Source organism: Patella vulgata, chromosome 5 (assembly GCF_932274485.2).
Source record: "Patella vulgata chromosome 5, xgPatVulg1.2, whole genome shotgun sequence".
Lineage (NCBI taxonomy): Eukaryota > Metazoa > Mollusca > Gastropoda > Patellidae > Patella > Patella vulgata.
The window spans coordinates 8,019,198-8,039,077 of NC_065883.2; the positions used below are offsets into that span (position 1 = coordinate 8,019,198).

The 19,880-nt window shown below is 39.5% G+C and overlaps 1 long non-coding RNA gene across 1 annotated transcript in view; it reads left to right on the top strand.

Annotated features, from left to right (window-relative positions):
* The first annotated feature begins 5,096 nt into the window (after window positions 1–5,096).
* The window catches only part of LOC126822464 (uncharacterized), a 58,778-nt gene continuing 43,994 nt past the window's right edge, over window positions 5,097–19,880 (top strand). Inside the window, exon 1 of the long non-coding RNA XR_007680827.2 lies at window positions 5,097–5,423. This is a non-coding gene — a long non-coding RNA (uncharacterized LOC126822464). The remainder of the gene's footprint in view (window positions 5,424–19,880) is intronic.

A 19,880-nucleotide genomic window follows, 5' to 3' on the forward strand; every position in this document is an offset into this window, starting at 1 on the left:
CCGTCGTCCCTGTTCTTGTCTGGTACAACTAACAAACTTTGTTTTCTCTCGAATACTGGATTAAGCATAGGCGTATGAGAGATGGGGTTTAACGTCCACTCGACACAAACTAGGTCATTTCGGGACTAACGTATGTTTTAATTTTATTTCAATAATTCGCTTGCGCGTAGGGGTCTTTAGCAGTTGGAGGAAACCGGAGGACCCGGAGAAAACACACGAGGTTGGACAGGCGACCCTCCGTATACACGTAAAAGATCCGTTGGCAGTTGGAATTCGATATAAAAGTAGGCCATTGCACACTGTATGGCCATTGCCCGCATTCATTAGCCCAGTTCGGAGCAGAACAGTAGGACGTTAAACCCCATTTAATTTTATATTATTTCCAATCGGGTAATGAAGAAGGGCATACATTATGTAGTGTGCTATGAGGGAAACTTTGCCCTAACAGTGGCACCTACAGCCAGCTATTATTTCTACTGTCTATAACGTTCTGTTAACGTTGCGTCATAGCATACTCACTGAGCCACCGTGGTCCCGTTGGTGTATACGTAAAAGAACATTGCCCGGTATTAAATATAAAGTATTAATTATATTACATAAAAGATGGCCCAGTATTATATAATATAATAAAGTATTAAATAACATTACAAGATGGCCCAGTATTAGATATACCGTATTAAATAATACGAGACGGCCCGGTATTAGATATAAAGTATTAAATATATTACAAGATGGCCCGGTATTAGATATAAAGTATTAAATATATTACAAGATGGCCCGGTATTAGATATAAAGTATTAAATATATTACAAGATGGTCCGGTATTAGATATAAAGTATTAAATATATTACAAGATGGTCCGGCATTAGGTATAACGTATTAAATAACATTACAAGATGGCTCGGTATTAGATATACCGTATTAAATAATATATTACGAGACGGCCCGGTATTAGATATAAAGTATTAAATATATTACAAGATGGCCCGGTATTAGATATAAAGTATTAAATATATTACAAGATGGTCCGGTATTAGATATAAAGTATTAAATATATTACAAGATGGTCCGGCATTAGGTATAACGTATTAAATAACATTACAAGATGGCTCGGTATTAGATATACCGTATTAAATAATATATTACGAGACGGCCCGGTATTAGATATAAAGTATTAAATATATTACAAGATGGTCCGGCATTAGGTATAACGTATTAAATATATTACAAGATGGCCCGGTATTAGATATAAAGTATTAAATATGTAACAAGATGGCCCGGTATTAGATATAAAGTATTAAATATATAACAAGATGGCCCGGTATTAGGTATAACGTATCTCCCCCGAAATGACAGTATAAAAAATTCATTTATTATTCTGTTCCTACGAAACGTTTCAATTTGAGCTTTTTATCAATTTGATTAAAACACAGATCCTATTTCGTTTCGTTTTTTATAATTCAAAATTTAGTTTAACTTGTCTGTACTACACTAGAATTTGGAATATAACCCGCGTTCTGGATGATGTGAAACATTGGCCAATGAAACGGTCTGTTACGGCAAGTTTTTGACGTGAGGTGCACGGAACTGTGGGTAACATCAACGCTGATTAATCAAATGTCTGACGTCATAGGGTCAAAAGCCGCTCGTAATGTATGACCTCTGAGGCGACCTTCCACTACAACCGGTCAGATCTTCATGTAGTTTAGGCCATCGAAAGTATAAAAAAGCGAAACGAAATATAGATCTGTATTTTAATCAGATTGGTTTTTTGTTGATGTAGTTGATGAAATTGAATGTTATATTCGGGTACAGCTAGATATGCTAGACATCATTAAAATCCCGATTAATTCCAAATTTAGTCGGAGGACCCCTGAGCCCTCTCTGACCAAATACCTTCGTTCTCCATTGTTTCGAATAGGGTGGTATGGACCGTGGTGAAATCTCCGTACAACAATAAGTTATTGATATTTTGCTCCTCAACTTGGTCGCTGACTATATTGACCTTTTTTGTACATATATAAACTGAATATTTTTCAATATTTATGATCTAGTACAGTGATTCTCAACCAGTGTGCCACGACACACAGGTGTGCAGCCAAATCTTCCTGAGTGTGCTGTGAAATTTTGAACGGCACACTAAGAAAATGCGAAAAACCACGTGATCCCAATTGAGAATTGACTGGTGTCTACTGATAAGTTCATAGCTATGTTTTTCTTTATGTAGTCTGAGTCTATGCAATGAAATGATATGAAATGGGGTTTAACGTCCTACTGTTCTGCTCCTAAACTGGGCTAATGAAGACGGGCATACGCCATACGGTGTGCTATGAGGGAAATTTTGCCCGGGCAGCGGCGCTACGGCCTACTCTTATATCGAATTCCAACTGCCAAGGGATCTTTTACGTGCACGCCAATGTGTACATGGGACCTCGATTTTTCGTCCTATCCGAACGACTAGACAGCTGTCCTTGTCAGGCCCTCTGTGTGTTCGGTTATATGCCGACTTGCCATGTTTTTATTTGGCAAAATTCACAAATTTTTTATACATATTTATCCAGGTGTGCCGCTATTTTTTCATGTGTTCCAAGGTGTGCGGTTGCCATAAAAAGGTTGAGAACCACTGATCTAAACAGCGAAACATTGATTCACCGAGTCAGAATCCATATTGAGAAAAAACAAACTTATCGCAAAATATTTGGACTATTTTAAACAAATGAGATTTTAATGAATTTTTTAATTATTAATTAGCTAATTGCTCAGATTGACAGTGAACCAGTAGCGAAAATAGGTTTGTCTCTAGCTTGTCCACCACTAATGGGTTTTTTTTCGGCGTGGTTCCCCATGTTGTCGCTTCCGGTGTCGTCTGAGACAGTTCATCGGGATTCTCCGGCGTGGTTTCACTTTGTCAGTGGTGCAGGACGGAAAGCCTGGCAAGGACAGCTGTCTAGTCGTTTGAATGGAACGAAAAACCGAAGTCCCGTGTATACATTGGCGTGCACGTAAAAGATCCCCTAGCAGCTACAATCCGATGTAAGAGTAGGCTGTCGCGCCGCTGTCCGGGCAAAATTTCCCTCATAGCACACTGTATGATGTATATCCGTCTTCATTAGCCCAGTCGAAGCAAAACAGTAGGACGACCCCATTTCATTTCATTTCATTACTACCGCTGTTACGGATATTTCATCCACAACAAAACGTATTCAAATCCACTAAATATCGCAGGCTGACGATGGCACCGAGAGTTAATTGTGGTCTTGATAAGTTAAGTAATGTCTAATTAATAATTTAGATAAAGGCGTAAAGAAAGGCATGCAATAGGCAGATTTAGCTCTTGCATAATGTATATTTTACGTCCGTTTCCATTGATGGTGATACCGAAGACAAACCATTTCATTATGAAGTAGCTTACATTTTTTGTTCTTATTCTGGTTTAAACATCTGGTTCAATTTCATTTCATTAATTCGCTTGTGCGCAGAGTCTTTAGCATCGGAGAAAACTGGAGGACCCGGAGAAAGGCCATGAGGTTGGACAGGCGACCCTACGCCATTGTCACCTATACAAGTGGGGAACCGATACCATGCCACTTTACTCAGTGCCAGACCTTGCTATTAAACGCACACGCCTTGTCACCTATACAAGTGGCGAACCGATACCACGCCACTTTACTCAATGTCAGACCTTGCTATCAAACGCGCACGCATTAAACTATTCACCCCCATCCCTACAATTTTATAAAAAGAACCATTCATGATAGCCTATATTATGTGTTTTTAGAATGTAGCCTTTTGTAGCTAACTTCTGAAGTAGGCCTGGAAAATGTTTTGAGAGAGAGAGAGGGGGGGGGAGGGAGCGAGAAATGGGGTTTTACGTCCACTCGACACAAACTAGGTCATTTCGTGACTAACATAATATGGTTAAATTTCATTTCAATACTTTACAAGTGGGAGGAAACCGGAGAACCCGGAGAAAACCTACGAGGTTGGACAGGTGACCATACTCCTTGTCACGTACACAACACCAGGGAATAGAAACCCTGCCAGTTGACTCAATGACAGACCTTATGATGCATCCAGAGGCGTAGCCGTGAAATATGTATTGGGGGGACGTCCGCAACCCTAACGCCTAACCCTAACCCTAACCCATTTTTTAAAACCCCTAAAAAATATAAACAAATATAATGAGGCCATGCTGTCTGCCAAGACACCGCGTGCAAAAGCATTATGGTTACGTTGCTGGCTGAGCGGGCGATAAATATTTGGTTTAGGCGGTTATGTTTTTGGGTACCTATAAGTGGCAGAAAAAAAATTAACAAAATATTACTGACAGGCTAACTAGACAAAATTTTATGGAACACGGGTACTTTTCACTTCACACATGTTTCCAGGATGATTATCTCGGTGTTTTATTTTAACAGTATAATCCATATTGGGATATGTACAGGTTTTATACAGACAGAAACTTGACTAATCCTAATATCCTAATAATTGTTGGGCCTACTATGTAAATTTTTTGGGGGGTCCAAGAAAAACAATTGGGGGGTCGGATCCCCCCACCCCATATGTGTGACGCCCATGGATGCATCGCGCACGCGCTAACCATTCGATCATCCCCCCCCCCCCCAAATGTTTTAAAGTTACATAGATGGATTGACTGGATAAACGTCTGAATTCATGAATGTTACAAAGAATACTACAAAAACCACCCCACGTCTAGTCTAACAATTTGACTACATCTAATTTTAGAATAGAAGATATCGAGGGGGCCTTCTACGACCAACCAAATTACGATGTCGTTAAAAATAGGCTGAAGTTGGGCGAATGATTGAAGTCGTGACGTTTGTTGTGATGAGATTCTAAGTTTGTTTTATTAGATAGATGTAAAAACAATATTTAACTAAAGAACCTTAACTCTCCTTCACACGACGATCAATAGGACTGTCGCTACAACACGTGCTTACAGCTCGTTACCCCTACGCGCCAAATATCCGCTTTATTGATTGGTCCAAATGATCAATCAGGCAAGCCAATCAAATGGAGTTATTGCGTTTAGACCAGTGAATATTGAATTTTGATAGTAGGTTGCCTACGTTGGTATATATATATTACTCTTGCAGATAAAAGCACCGTTTCTGGGAAAACTCTTAGACTAACTAAGATTTCAAGTGCCCTGACATCCTCTCCACGGAACAAACTGGAATTTATTAGACTTTAATTTCTCTCTGCAAATATTCATCTGGACTCAAAACTACCGATTGGATTCTGTCCGTGAAAGTTTGTTTTTTTTTTTACAAAAAAAAAAGTTTTTAAAAATGATTCGCTGTTTACAATTTGTGTTTGTTTTCGCCATGTTAGAACTGGCCTTAGCGTGGATGGGGCGATATGAAGAGAAACCCTGGGCTCCTTCCAGACGAAGTTCTTATGTAAGTATTTGTTTGTCTTTTATTAATATAGAAACTCACATAGCAACCGAACATTGTAACATTAATACGCTTCATACCATCTTCAAGCGCCTTATGGAGTGAGAGAAATGGGGTTTAACGTCCACTCGACACAGCTAGGTCATTTCGGGACTAACATATGGTTTAATTTTATTTCAATAGTTCGCTTGCGCATAGGGGTCTTTAGCAGTGGGAGGAAACCGGAGGACCCGGAGTAAACCCACGAGGTTGGACAGGCGACCCTACTCCTTGTCACGTACAACCGGGGATTCGAAACCACGCCAGTCGACAAGCGCCTTATGGATAAGCTGCACTATACAAAAACTCACTATTAAACAACAATTTTCGTACTCGTGTCCTCTACGTGGTGGTATTAGGGATGGGGCTAGGAAGGCGGTGCAGGCTACTTAATTATATATATTGTGACAAAAGTTTTGTACATCGCTACGCTCGACAATTTTCGTACTCGTGTCCTCTGCGTGGTGGTATTAGGGATGGGGCTAGGAAGGCGGTGCAGGCTACTTAATTCTATATATTGTGACAAAAATTGTGTACATCGCTACGCTCGACAATTTTTCTTTTAAGCACCTACGTTTGTTTTTTAATGATTACATTGGCGTGCACGTAAAAGATCCCTTGGCAGTTGGAATTCGATATAAGGGTAAGCCGTAGTGTCGCTGCCCGGGCAAAATTACCCTCATAGCACACTGTAAGGCGTATGCCCGTCTTCATTAGCCCAGTCAGGAGCAGAACAGTAGGAAGTTAAACCTCATTTCATTTCATTCTTTAATGATTATTCAACAATATGAAATGCGCCTTTTATAAAACGTTGATGCAGGACGGAGGGCCTGACAAGGAAAGCTGTCTAGTCATTCGGATGGGACGAAAAACCGAGGTCCCGTGTACTCATTGGCGTGCACGTAAAAGATCCCTTGGCAGTTGGAATTCGATATAAGAGTAGGCCGTAGTGCCGCTGTCCGGGCAAAATTTCCCTCATAGCACACTGTAAGGCGTATGCCCGTCTTCATTAGCCCAGGTTAGGAGCAGAACAGTAGGACGTTAAACCCCATTTCATTTCATTTCATTTTTTATAAAACGTAATATTTCATTCTATTTTTTGTTTGTTTTTTTGTTTGTTTATTTTTTTTATCACAGGTAACTGTATAGAATTACTAATTTGATTTCTAACACCTCACAATAACAAGAACAGGTTTTAGATTTATTTTGTAAAATTACAGAATTTTTGCTGATTTTTCCAAAATGAATTCAATATGATTGAAGCGATAGTTCTTTACGCTGTATTCCTGTTACAGGAAGAGCATACAGATGTTGCCTTGGTCGCAGCCGATTAGGGCGGTAGTTAGCCTTTGTGATGTACTCCTGTACTGCCTGGGTGGCACCCCGGATCCACAATCACAAACAAAATAACGAAATGAAAAGTGGTATCAAGGGTCTTAGAAAACGATAGCATACTCTACCTTGAATACGGCACATGTCACTACTTGTAAGTTTATTAGAACGATAGTTGTTTTTATGTCTGTACTGGTTTAATGGCACTGGATCGACATTCGCAAACAAAACAAGTAAATTACCATCATTAGTTAGACGCTATATTATTACATTGAACATATTAGTTTCATCAATCCGATTTAATATCGATCAACCAGTCTTCCGAAACTATTGTAATTTACCCTGTACGATCTAATATCGATCAACCAGTCTTCAGAGGTATTAGCTATTGTTTACCCTTGGGAGTTCGTAACCTACCCTGTACGCATTGGTCTATTTACACTTGGAATGGGGTTTAACGTCCCAGTTTGTCTGCAGCAACCGGACATACGCCATACAATGTGTTTTGTGATATAATGTGGGCAATCCGATTAAAATACAGATCAATATGTCGTTTCGTTTTTTTTTATACTTTCGATGGCCTCTACTACTTGGAAATCTGACCGGTTGTAGCGATTGTTCGCGTCAGAGGTCATACGAGAGACTTTTGACCTTATGACGTCAGACATTTGATTAACCAATCGCAATTGATGTTACTAGTGTATTACTCACAGTTCCGTGCAAAACACGCCTAAAGCTCGCCGTAACAGAATGTTTCATTGGCTAATCCCTCACATCATCCAGAACTCGTCCATGATATTGTCTCTTCCAGATCCTAGTGTAGTAAAGACAAGTAAAACGAAATTTTGAACTATAAAATGAAACGAAATAGGATCTGTGTTTTAACCATATTGAAATGTGGGCGGATAACTGCGTTCCCGCCCAACCTTCACCGAATTCAAACCACCAAGCTTACTTACGTTCCTGGAAATCCGCTATAAATACGTAATTTAAATCGTAAAACGCCTGTATCTCGGCAATGACACGTTTTGGGTTTGTTTTGTTTGTTTTTTTTAATTTACAAAATCAAATTTTCAAAAACATCCGCCAAACAATACCACAAAACTCGGACCAAAACAAGAACAAACAAAAAAACGAAAACCAGGAAAAAAGACAACCTTTTTTGAACAAACTTCTATAATCTTTAAACCACAAAACGCCAATACAAATACTGGTCTATTTCAAAATAATAAACAGCGATACTATTCGACAAAATGAAGAATAAAACAAGATAAATCATTCCTAGCCATTTCTTTCCGGCGTGGTTTCCCCTTGTTAGTGGTGTAGGATGGATGGCCTGACAAGGACCCGTGTTCGATTCCTGCTTTGGACGAGAAAGTTTATTGTGATTTGTCATAGTGTTTACGTCTTGTCAGTGATGCAGGACGGAGGGCCTGGCAAGGGACAAAGTATAGTCATTCGGGTGGGATAAAAAAAACCCTGAGGTCCCGTGTACACATAGGCGTGCACGTAAAAGATCCCTTGTCAGTTGGAATTCAATATAAGAGTAGGCCTTAGCGCCGCTGTTCAGGCAAAATTTCCCTCATAGCACACTGTATGGCGTACGCCCGTCTCCATTAACCTAGTCGGAGCAAAACAGTAGGACGTTAAACCCCATTCCATTTTTTCTAGCCATCCCCTTTATCACAACTATCTTCTTGTCTTCTAATTTATTTCTTTTTATGGTCGGTATAGTTTTGCTATAATTATTATTGTTCACATTGGGAGACTGCTATATCCTAGATCATGTTCCCCAGGGAGTCATCGACAAAACTTATCGGCCTTCCCGATCAACGTTTAAATTGAAAATAAAACGGTAGAAAGCAGAACTTATAGGAAATCCACTTATTGGCAGACGATAAAATATTGATCAAGATATTTTATGGTTTTACAAGAACCACTTGAAATTGATTCTCTTGCTTCTTCTGGCTTTTGATCGTTAGTTAAAGATTCTCAATTTTACCGATAACCCATTTTCAATAAATTGACCAACAACTTCTTACTGCAAAATGTTTCGAAAAACTATATATTACACAAAGGCACATCATGAATAGTTCTTTTTATAAACTTTTATCGATACATGTTAGCATATTAAACATACATTATGCAAAAGCTAAATCTGCCTATTGCAATTCTTTATTTAGACTTCAGATGTTAAAGAAATTATTAATTAGATCTTTATTTACACGACAAGCTCAAAATCAACTCTGTAGACCCACGGATGGCTTGGATACAGTTTGGATTTAAACAGTCGTTCATTTAAAATTAAATCAATAAAATGACAGACGAAGCTAACGTTTACCGTTAGTCGCTGATGTCACTACCGGAAACTGGTGATGAAAGGCCTGCCAAGCGAGGCTACCATAGCCATTGAGCATGTTACTTGATAATCGAGAATATGTGGGCGGAATTATCGTCTGTCAATCAAACGATCGCCAATTCTCACAGACGGTGCAGACACAATTGATGCCTATTTCTAGTCCAAACTTCCAATAGTGACAATTCCGTTCAGAACAAAGTAATTTGACTGAAATTTTCAACATTTTCTTTTTTTATCATCTATTTTTGAATTATTATAGCAAGAATGGCCGACTCTTTATAAAACTCTTAACTAATGTATCTTTAACTTTTTTGTTAGTTTTATAAATTACGAATAAAATGTTATTAAAACCAGCGCTTCTGAATGAAATGGTTTGTCTGCGATATCACCTTTGGTGGAAACGGACGATAATTCCTACGAACGAACGAGCGAATCAATGAAATGGCGCTTAACGTCTAGTCTCTTTCATCCAGAAAAATATTCTACGAATATTAGTCTAGATGGGTTGTCAACATTTGAGAATAATAGGTCGGTCATTGGCTAGATTATCCAGGCTTTTTACATTGTTATAGTCTAATGGAGGTAACTGATCCTAAAACGAGATGTCGACGCCCATTAAATCAATCTAAGAATTGCCATTTCAGAAAATCCATCTGCATTGCCAGTTCAATATCCAACACTCTTAAAACATTTATTGTAAAATTTCTTTCTTCATGGGCCATATTTATGTTTTTTTAATAAATCCTAATTCGTCGTCGCGATTTATGTTTATTTAAAAAATAATGCATGAATTATGAGATTTATTTCGGGACAGGGCGCCAAATATTACTGAATAATCAACCACAAAAAAAACCCCCCAAAAAAACCCTCCCGGTCACGCATGGGCAATGGAACTTTTCGTCAAATATTGATAACGGTCAAAGACGACTATGAAGTTCTAGGTGACCGAGACTACTTAACGTCTTACTACGTTTCTACGTCAACCGGACTTATTAATTTTGGTATAGGATTGTTGGGCTGGAGAGTTATATTTTTGTGTAGGATGGTTGAGTTCGAGCATTATATTTTGGTATAGGGTTGAGTTCGAGCGTTATATTTTGGTATAGGATGGTTAGATTGAGATAGGACCCATGGATTGACTTTTTTTTTGAAAAACTGATGGTCAACGGTGCTTTATAGAGTATATCGTACCAAACCTCCTGAGACGGCTTTGTTTACCAATTTTTTTTATTTAAATCCTAATTCGTTGTCGCGATTTATGTTTATTTAAAAAATAATGCATGAATTATGAGATTTATTTCGGGACAGGGCGCCAAATATTACTGAATAATCAACCACAAAAAAACCCCCAAAAAACTCCTCCCGGTCACGCATGGGCAATGGAACTTTTCGTCAAATATTGATAACGGTCAAAGACCCTCCGTACGTCTTACTACGTTTCTACGTCAACCGGACTTATTAATTTTGGTATAGGATTGTTGGGCTGGAGAGTTATATTTTGGTGTAGGATGGTTGAGTTCGAGCATTATATTTTGGTATAGGGTTGAGTTCGAGCGTTATATTTTGGTATAGGATGGTTAGATTGAGATAGGACCCATGGATTGACTTTTTTTTTTGAAAAACTGATGGTCAACGGTGCTTTATAGAGTATATCGTACCAAACCTCCTGAGACGGCTTTGTTTACCAATTCATCAACAACGAACGTAATAAAGACCGCCTCCACCCACTACATGGATCCCCAAGCTTTGCTTCATCAATAACGGCTTTAAACACCCCCTTCCCCCCCTTAACGGCATGAGTACATTCAATTCTTTAGAGTTCCCTGAGTCTCCCCGGTTGTACGTGACAAGGAGTAGGGTCGCCTGTCCAACCTCGTGGGTTTTCCCCGGGCCCTTTGGTTTCCTCCCACTGCTAAAGACCCCTACGCGCAAGCGAATTATTGAAATAGAATTGAACCATATGTTAGTCCTGAAATGACCAAGTTTGTGTTGAGTGGACGTTAACCCCCCCCCCGCCCTCTCTCTCTCTCTCTCTTTCTCTCTCTCTCTCTCTCTCTCTCTGAGTCTACCATATTCGCCTGTTGCTTCCCAGTCCATCTCTTGTAGGACTGCGTGAATTCCCCTCATTTAGCTCCATACTTCAAATCGTCTGTCAAATTCAGATCACCATCAGGTTGTAATAAGATCATTAACGGAGAGTCTCGATGATTAATGAGTCGACGGTTCGTTACTAGTAAAGTTCCACCCGGTCTTTTAATTAAATAATCTTCTTAATTAATCTCCCCGTTCTGTCTTCAAATCAAATCAAAGATGGCGCAGTGGGGACATATTACCCGTTTGAATTCTAATCATTCTTCCTCTAAGATTTCCCTACGCCCACCCATCGCTAGTTTTGGAGGGGCGGATCTTCATTCGGGGTCGGGGGATTAGCTGTCTACTGGAGAGAGAGAGAGAGATAGAGAGAGAGAGAGAGAGAGAGAGAGAGAGATATGGGGTTTAACGTCCACAAACTAGGTCATTTCAGGACTAACATATGGTTCAATTTTATTTCAATAAATCACTTGCGTGTAGGGGTCTTTAGCAGTGGAAGGAAACCGGAGGACCCGGAGAAAACCCACGAGGTTGGACAGGCGACACCACCCCTTGTCACGTACAACCGGGGAATCGAAACCACGTCAGTTGACTCAATGACAGACCTTATGATACAGCGCGCACGCACTAACCACCCCATCCCCGCCCACTGTAGAAGGGATATCAGACTAAAAATGGTTAAATTCCGATCAGTATCTACTGTGATAAAATGTATCGAAAATTTCGCAATCTTCGCCTTCCTCTTCAGGCGATAGAACAAGGCTAGTTCAAGGTGCTAAATCGTAATATTTGGTACCTAGAAATGGACACAAATGGGTAACAATGCATATAATAATGTAATCTGAGTGTATATAAACTGATTTACATTTAATCGTTTCTGTTTTTACTGTAAATTCTAATCAGTCATGTTCGGGGAAATACGCCAGAAGTCTCAGTCGAATGTCAATCTCTAGCATCTGGTTATTCCAGTCTACACTGATAGCATTTTTTGCGCATGCTCTACAGATAAGAATATGTCTAGCATCGTTCTTCGAGTCCCTTGTTACAAATGGTGCTGAAACGCATTTGGTACACGATTCGTGTACCAATGTTAAAATGTTTATTTTGTTTTAAATATTGGATATCAGAAGCCCATCTTTTCCTGGTAAGATCACAACATCAATGTTGATTTAAATTGACAAATAATTTGTTTTTTTCAATTTTGAAGACTTTGGATGATATTGACTTAAAGACTTAGCTACTTTAACGTCGCCTAAAAGTGGTTGATGGGCCTGTGTAATATTTAGGTTTCATATTAAAATGTTAAAGGGCAAAGTTGGTTTCCATCGATATTGAGGCTGGAACCACCTACAAGAACTGCTGCATTATTTGTAAATCATTAGGTTGTGTTTCAGTTTCACGGAACCCTATATCGTTACAGGCCCGGGACTGTACAGCACAGTGGGCGCTTACGGCTGGTCCCCGGATCCATTCACTTGATTTGATATTTGTTGTAGTTTGTCACATCCGCGGGTTAGTCTTTATGGTTTTGTTTGTGTGTAGTGCGGGCCTCCTGCACAAACTATATCTGATAGAACTGGTTAAACATTCCAAATATAATTTTAACACAGATCTCTGCTGCAGTTGATCAGTGACAAAGATGTAAAGAACCAGGAAGTGACGTAAGAAAGGAAAGCAGTTAATGTTACGTGACAAGGAGTAGCTCGTCCCCCTGTTTCCTTCCTCTGCTAAAAATCTCTAAGCACAATATATTTACGGAACAAAAATGTACCACATGTTAGACTCGAAACGATCTGCTTTGTGTCGAGTTGATGCCCCTCTCTCTCTCTCTCTCTCTCTCTCACCCAGAATCCGGAAACACAATTGATGTTCGTAATTGATTCAGAAAGAACCTTGAACATCGTCCATCAATGTACTGGCTGTACCATTATTTTGAAAAGAAAATGACCATTGTATAATTGAAGATAATGAATGATTGATTCTAAAAGTCAATATTTATGTATATTTGGCTTTCTAGGCCTATAATTTATCTTGATTGATGTTCTTTCGTTGATGGAATTCCGTCTCCTACTGTTGGACGAGGATATCAGGTGATGAATCGGGTAATCTCGGTGTTGCCGCCATCACAATAAACACAATATTCATGGCTATTTTCATAATGGATTTTTTTTTTATAAATACCGTCAGACAATGTTGTATTCTGATGTAGGGGTTGGGTGCCGAATGGTTTAACGCATCGCTTTAGATCATAAGTTCGAGCATTGAATCAACTGGCGTGGATTCGATTCCCCACTTGTACGTCACAGGAGTATAAGGGTCGCCTGTCCAACCTCGTGGGTTTTATCCGGGTCCCAAGGTTTCCAAGACCTAAACGGATCAATTTACATAGTAACTACAGTAGGACCACGTCACAGCGAGAAAACAAACCTGGGGACACGGCCACTACACTGACATTGTAATAAGCAATAAACAACAAATGAATATCAGATTAAGTGCATGGAATCATTCTAAGGCAATCAGAAGATAGGTTGATTACAAGTCGCTCTCAAATCGTATGCAAGTCGCTGTGTATGCGGCAGAAAGCGCGCGCGAGAGCGAGAGAGAGAGAGAGAGAGAGACTAACACATGGTTCAATTTTATTTCAATAATTCGCTTGCATGTAGGGATCTTTAGCCCAGTAGGAGGAAACTGGAGGTAGGACAGGCGATCCTACTACTCCTTGTCACGTACAATAGGGGAATCGGAACCACGCCAGTTGACTCAATGACAGACCTTGTGATACAGCGCGCACCTGCTAACCATTCGGCCACCCAACCCTCCTCAGCAGGAGGCAATCTGTCGTGAAGCGATTGGTTTGTTTGGCCAATCAACGCAACATAAAATATCATTTGATATGACAAAATGGCGACCACAAGTTCTGCTGTGGAAATCACCGAACCCGTCGCCAACAAATTGCTTGTACGCATACATGTTTAACCGTGATTTCGACGGGGATCGCTGGCTGCCTACATATTGATTGTGGCTTCAACAAGCGAAATAAAATCTCCCGTGTGCCCTAGGCTTTAGTAAAATATTGTTAAATAAAGGCCCTGTGTACTCTACAGCATAATAATACAAATCAATCAATAATCAATTATATCGATCTTTATTATCTTAAAGAGAGTTAGATATATCCATTTATAATCTTAATGAATTGTTATTTAAACATATCGATCTCATGTCTGCTTTATCAATAATATTCTACTGACGGTACTCTAATTTAACCCTTTTGACCTTCAGAAATGCCTATTCAAATTTGGGGGATCACGGTGGCTAAGTAGGTATGACACTGGCTCGCTAGTCTGGAGGTCTGGTGTTCGATCCCCGCATTGGCCGAGAAAGTTCATCCAGATTTTCTGGCGTGGTTCCCCCTTGTCAGTGATGCAGGACGGAGGGCCTGACAAAGACAGCTGCCTAGTCGTTCAGATGTGACGAAAAACCCAGCGTCCGTGTACACATTAGCGTGCACGTAAAAGATCCCTTGATAGTTGGAATTCGATATAAGGCAAAATTTCCCTCATAGCACACTGTATGGCGTACGCCCGTCTTCATTAGCCTAGTCGGAGCAGAACAGTAGGACGTTAAACCCCATTTCATTTGTTCTAGCCATTCCCTTTATCACACATATCTTCTAGTCTTCTAATTTATTTTGAGGTAGTTGGCTTCTCATAGTGGTTGGGCGGTTGGGCGGAACACGCTTCTCAAAATGTTTCAATATTAAAGTCATGCAATATTATATTAAACAGAGAGAGAGAGAGAGAGAGAGAGGGAGAGAGAGAGAGAGAGGGAGAGGGAGAGAGAGAGAGAGAGAGAGAGGGGAGGGGCAGGGAGAGAGAACGTTCAATCGACACAAACTAGGTACAGTGTGGAAATAGGAACCATGCCACGTGACTCAATGACAGACCTTATTGATCCATGAGCATGCGCTAGACCACTCGGCCACTCACCTCCATCACGCCCCCGCCCACCCAAGCCATAAGTACTGAAAAATAAATTGATGTTGTCTAATGGCCATGTTTTTTTTTAGAATCTTAATGAATAGTTATTGTAAGAATAGGATGAAATCAATGAGTTGTATTAATATCATCTCTCTAATTACCATCTTTATTCCGTGTGATCAATACACCAATTTAACAAAACATTGTCTTAAAATATTCACATGGTATCGTATAAATATTGTTAATCAATACTTCCATACAACTCTTCGTATTTCATTAATATTTTACAATAATAGAAATAAGAGTAGACCGTAATGTCGATGCCGTGTCAAAATCAACTAAACAGATGTAGTGTAGTACACTACTCGGAATAATGTCGAAATAAGAATAGGTCGTAATGTCGCTGCCGTGTCAAAATCCCCTGAACACATGTAGTGTAATACACTGCTCGGCATAATGTTCGGCTTGATGTCGTATTACATTAATATTTTACAATAATAGAAATAAGAGTAGGCCGTAATGTCGCTGCCGTGTCAAAATCCCCTAAACACATATAATACACTGCTCGGCATATTGTCCGGCTTGATGTGGTATTTCATTAATATTTTACAATAATAGAAATAAGAGTAGGTCGTAATGTCGCTGCCGTGTCAAAATCCCCTAAACACATGTAGTACACTGCTCAGCATAATGTCCGGCTTGATGTGGACAAGTGAGACGTTAAAGGGCACATAAGGTGGACGACATTACTTTTCGGTACGTATAGCCAATGGTCACTATATCCACTTTAAGGCAAGTTTACACCAATCCGATTAAAATTAATAAAAGAGACCTCCCGTAAAAACGGCTTTGCCAATTATCGAAAACTCCTCAGACGCCAGTGACGTCACAGTGACCGACGAATGTGGGACCTCGCGATTGCGGCCCTCTCACCTAGCCCCTGCCCCGTGGGCTCTCGAGGTCCGCGGGTTAAAGCCCAGCCGTCCCTGAAAGTAACGCAGTATTATATCGACGAAATGTTCTCAACAAAACTTTTAAAAAATAAATCTTTATGTGTTTAAAATGTTCTCGGGATGAATTGGTTGTTTTTATGGCTAATATATAGCAAGGACATAACAAAATAAAACTTAACAAGAATCGAAGATATCGCCATAAAGAGATTCTGTGAAAAGAACGCGAATCTGTAATTCTTCCACTGTATTAACGACACCCTTCCTTTCATCTCTGAGTCCATCAATTCCACAAACTTTAATTTCTCGGTTTTAACTTAGCAATGAAATTGGAAGCATGGATTTTATCAGGCAGGGCTATATTTATTGCAGGGATAAATCTTGTAGTATTTTATTATCCAGTCTCTTTAATCATAACATCCACGATTCACAAGGTCGGGCCCCGGTTTCACGGTTAGTGCTAAATGATAAGGCCAGCTCAATTTTTCATCATAGGTCACGAGATTTTAACAGGTCTAACGCTAATCCCAACCTTAATCTCAGCCCCAATGCTTACCCTAACCCTAACCTACAATCTTGCCAACAATCACGTACGCTAACCTTATTTACATCTCAGCGATCAAGACAAAAATTGAGCTGGCCTTAACAAATAGATTTAGCCGGGGGTCTTGCCCCGGTTTCACAAAGCATCATATCACGACGATAACACATAAGAATGATGTTTCCCGATCACAGATTTATGCTCCCAAAAACACAAAAAAAGAAATTTGAAATCGACAGAATGGGAATGTTGAAATTGACGATATTATAGTGCAGATATTAGGTATAAAATGTGCCATAAAAGAAACTAAACCGCTAATATTTGGGACCTAGAAATTGACTCAAATGGGTCTCAACGCATATAATAATGTAATATGAACGTATATAAACTGATTTAAATTCAATCGTTTCTGTTTTTACTGTAATTTTTAATCAGTTATATTCGCCGAAATATGCCAGAAGTCTCAATCGAATGGCAATCTCTAGCGTCTGGTTATTCCAATCTACACCGATAGTATTTATTGCGCATGCTCTCCAGATAACAAAATGGCGTCACCGGTTGACATGAATTGTGGAATATGTCTAGCCTCGTTCTTCGAGCCCCTTCTTACAAATGGCGACGAAACGCATTATGGTACACGATTCGTGTACCAATGATAAAATATTTATTTTGTCCTAAATATTGGATACCAGAAGCCCATCTTTTCCCGGTAAGATCACAACATCAATGTTGATTTAAATTGTCAAATAATTAATTGGATGATATTGAGTTAGAGACTTAGCTACTTTAAAAAATCCCAGGACAACTAATCACCCACAAGAGCGATTTTTGTCAATATGTTGTAGATATTCATATACATTTTATAATATTCAAAATGTAAATGATTTCATAAATAATTGAAAATATTATGGACATTTAAAATTTGGACCCCACAATTTCATTTACCCGGTCACTTTTTACAATACTTTGGGCGCTAGTGACAAATGAAACGCCCTTGTCTGTTCTGGTTGATGATTAATATCATTGAATATCTGTCTCCTTTTCTCAAAGAAAATCTCGTTTTTCATTACAAACAAACTTTATTGTGTTCAAAGACAACCTTGACACTATGTAGACTCGTTTATTTAATATGACAGGGGTTAAAGGTTACGGTTATTATGGCGCCGTTCACAGCTTTGGGGCGTCTATAAAAGTCAGTTCCTTTCACTGAATCATAAATCGCATTTAACCGGCGTCCAAAATAACTTATCATTGTTGATCTGGTTGAACTAGACTACAGATCTTGTTTAACCAGTGTCCAAAATAGCGTATGGTTGTTGGTCCGTTTGAACGAGACTACAGCTCCAGATGCAGCCATGTTTTAATATGTAATTTTCTCTAAGTATAGAGTTATTGCTACAGCCGTAACATTTATTTCAAGCTTCAGAGAATTCTGATTTCAGATCCCGATCAATATTATTTAATCTCTCAGTTGTAGGCACTCGTTAGCCCCGCTGTTCAGCTTAATACATGTCGAATTTGATTGCGATTAGAGATCAGACCATGTTGGATTGATTGGTGCCTGGTGGAATTGGCCTCTTGAGACTTCCAGGAATTTCCCAGTTCTTTCTTTAATCAGGATTCGTTCCAATCTACACGATCCCATAAAACAATAGACATGAGGAATATATTTTATTTGTACACTTGTTAAATCTGTAGCCATGTCAATCACCATTGTTTGGCTTTGACAGTGGGTGTTGGGTGGCTGAATGATTAGCGTAGGCGCGTTGTATCATAAGATCTGTCATTGAGTCAACTAGCGTAGTTTCGATTCCCCGATTGTACGTGACAAGGAGTAAGGTTGCCTGTCCAACCTCGTGGGTTTTCTCCGGGTGCCCCGGTTTCCACCCACTGCTAAAGACCCATACACGCAAGCGAATTATTGAAATAAAATTAAACCATGTGATAATCCCGAAATGACCTGGTCTGTGTCTAGTGGACGTTAAACCACATATCTCACTCTGTCTCTTTGCGAGTGAGGCCGGGGTGGGTCAGAGGTAGGTGATAAGGTCTGTCTTTTAGTCAAGTGGGGTGTTGTCGACTCCATGCTTTTATGTGGCAAGGGTAAGTTCGCCTTCCCGACCCCATGGGTCCTGTGGAATTATTGAAATAAAATCGTTCTTTGTACCATTATTCGTGCCCTAATACCCCCCCCCCCCCCCTCTCTCTCTATTTTGTTATACGTACTGCTGTATAGTTCAGTGTCTTGAAAAATAAAATCGGTTATGGTCTCTTTAAATGTGGAAATTATTTGCCTGGTAACAAAAATACAATAAAAGCAGGCGAATTTCAGATCATCTGCTATAAGGTTTGTTTTCTAATAATGAAATGTTTAAACAAGTTGAAGCAATCTATCACTGTTATTGTTTTAATGGTCGGAGATTGAGCGTAGAGGAAATAAACATTGAATTCATCCATCTTAACACGTCACAAAAACACGGAACAAGCATCACCAATGTGTAGCTTTACTTTTGTTTTGTAATAAATGGACAGAAATGGGGTTTAACGTCCCGTCCACTCAATACTTTTATCATTTTAAAACTAATTCAGATATATTGAAATATATCAAAGGAAATAAAGTTTAGCCATGATGGACATTTTGTCTAGAAAGCGTTGTTTCGATCAAATATTCGTCGATTTCCACACTGTTAAGGGTTCTCTTACATAGACGCCATCATTATTTCCATGAAAAGAAGAGTAAGGGCCTACTGTGAGGTCATGAGATTTTATCTAACAAAAACACAACCTTTCAGAACAAATAGACACATAGAGGGGGGAACTACTTGGAGATTTTTTAAAAAAAAAACAAAAGAAAACCCTTTAGGACAAATAACTTCTGAAATGAAATGAAATGAAATGGAGTTTAACGTCCTACTGTTCTGCTCCTTACCTGGGCTAATGAAGACGGGCATACGCCATACAGTGTGCTATGAGGGAAATTTTGCCCGGACAGCGGCACTACGGCCTACTCTTATATCGAATTCCAACTGCCAAGGGATCTTTTACGTGCACGCCAATGTGTACACGGGACCTCGGTTTTTCGTCCCATCCGAACGACTAGACAGCTTTCCTTGTCAGCCCCTCCGTCCTGCATCACTGACAAGGGAGAACCACGCCGGAAAATCTGGATGA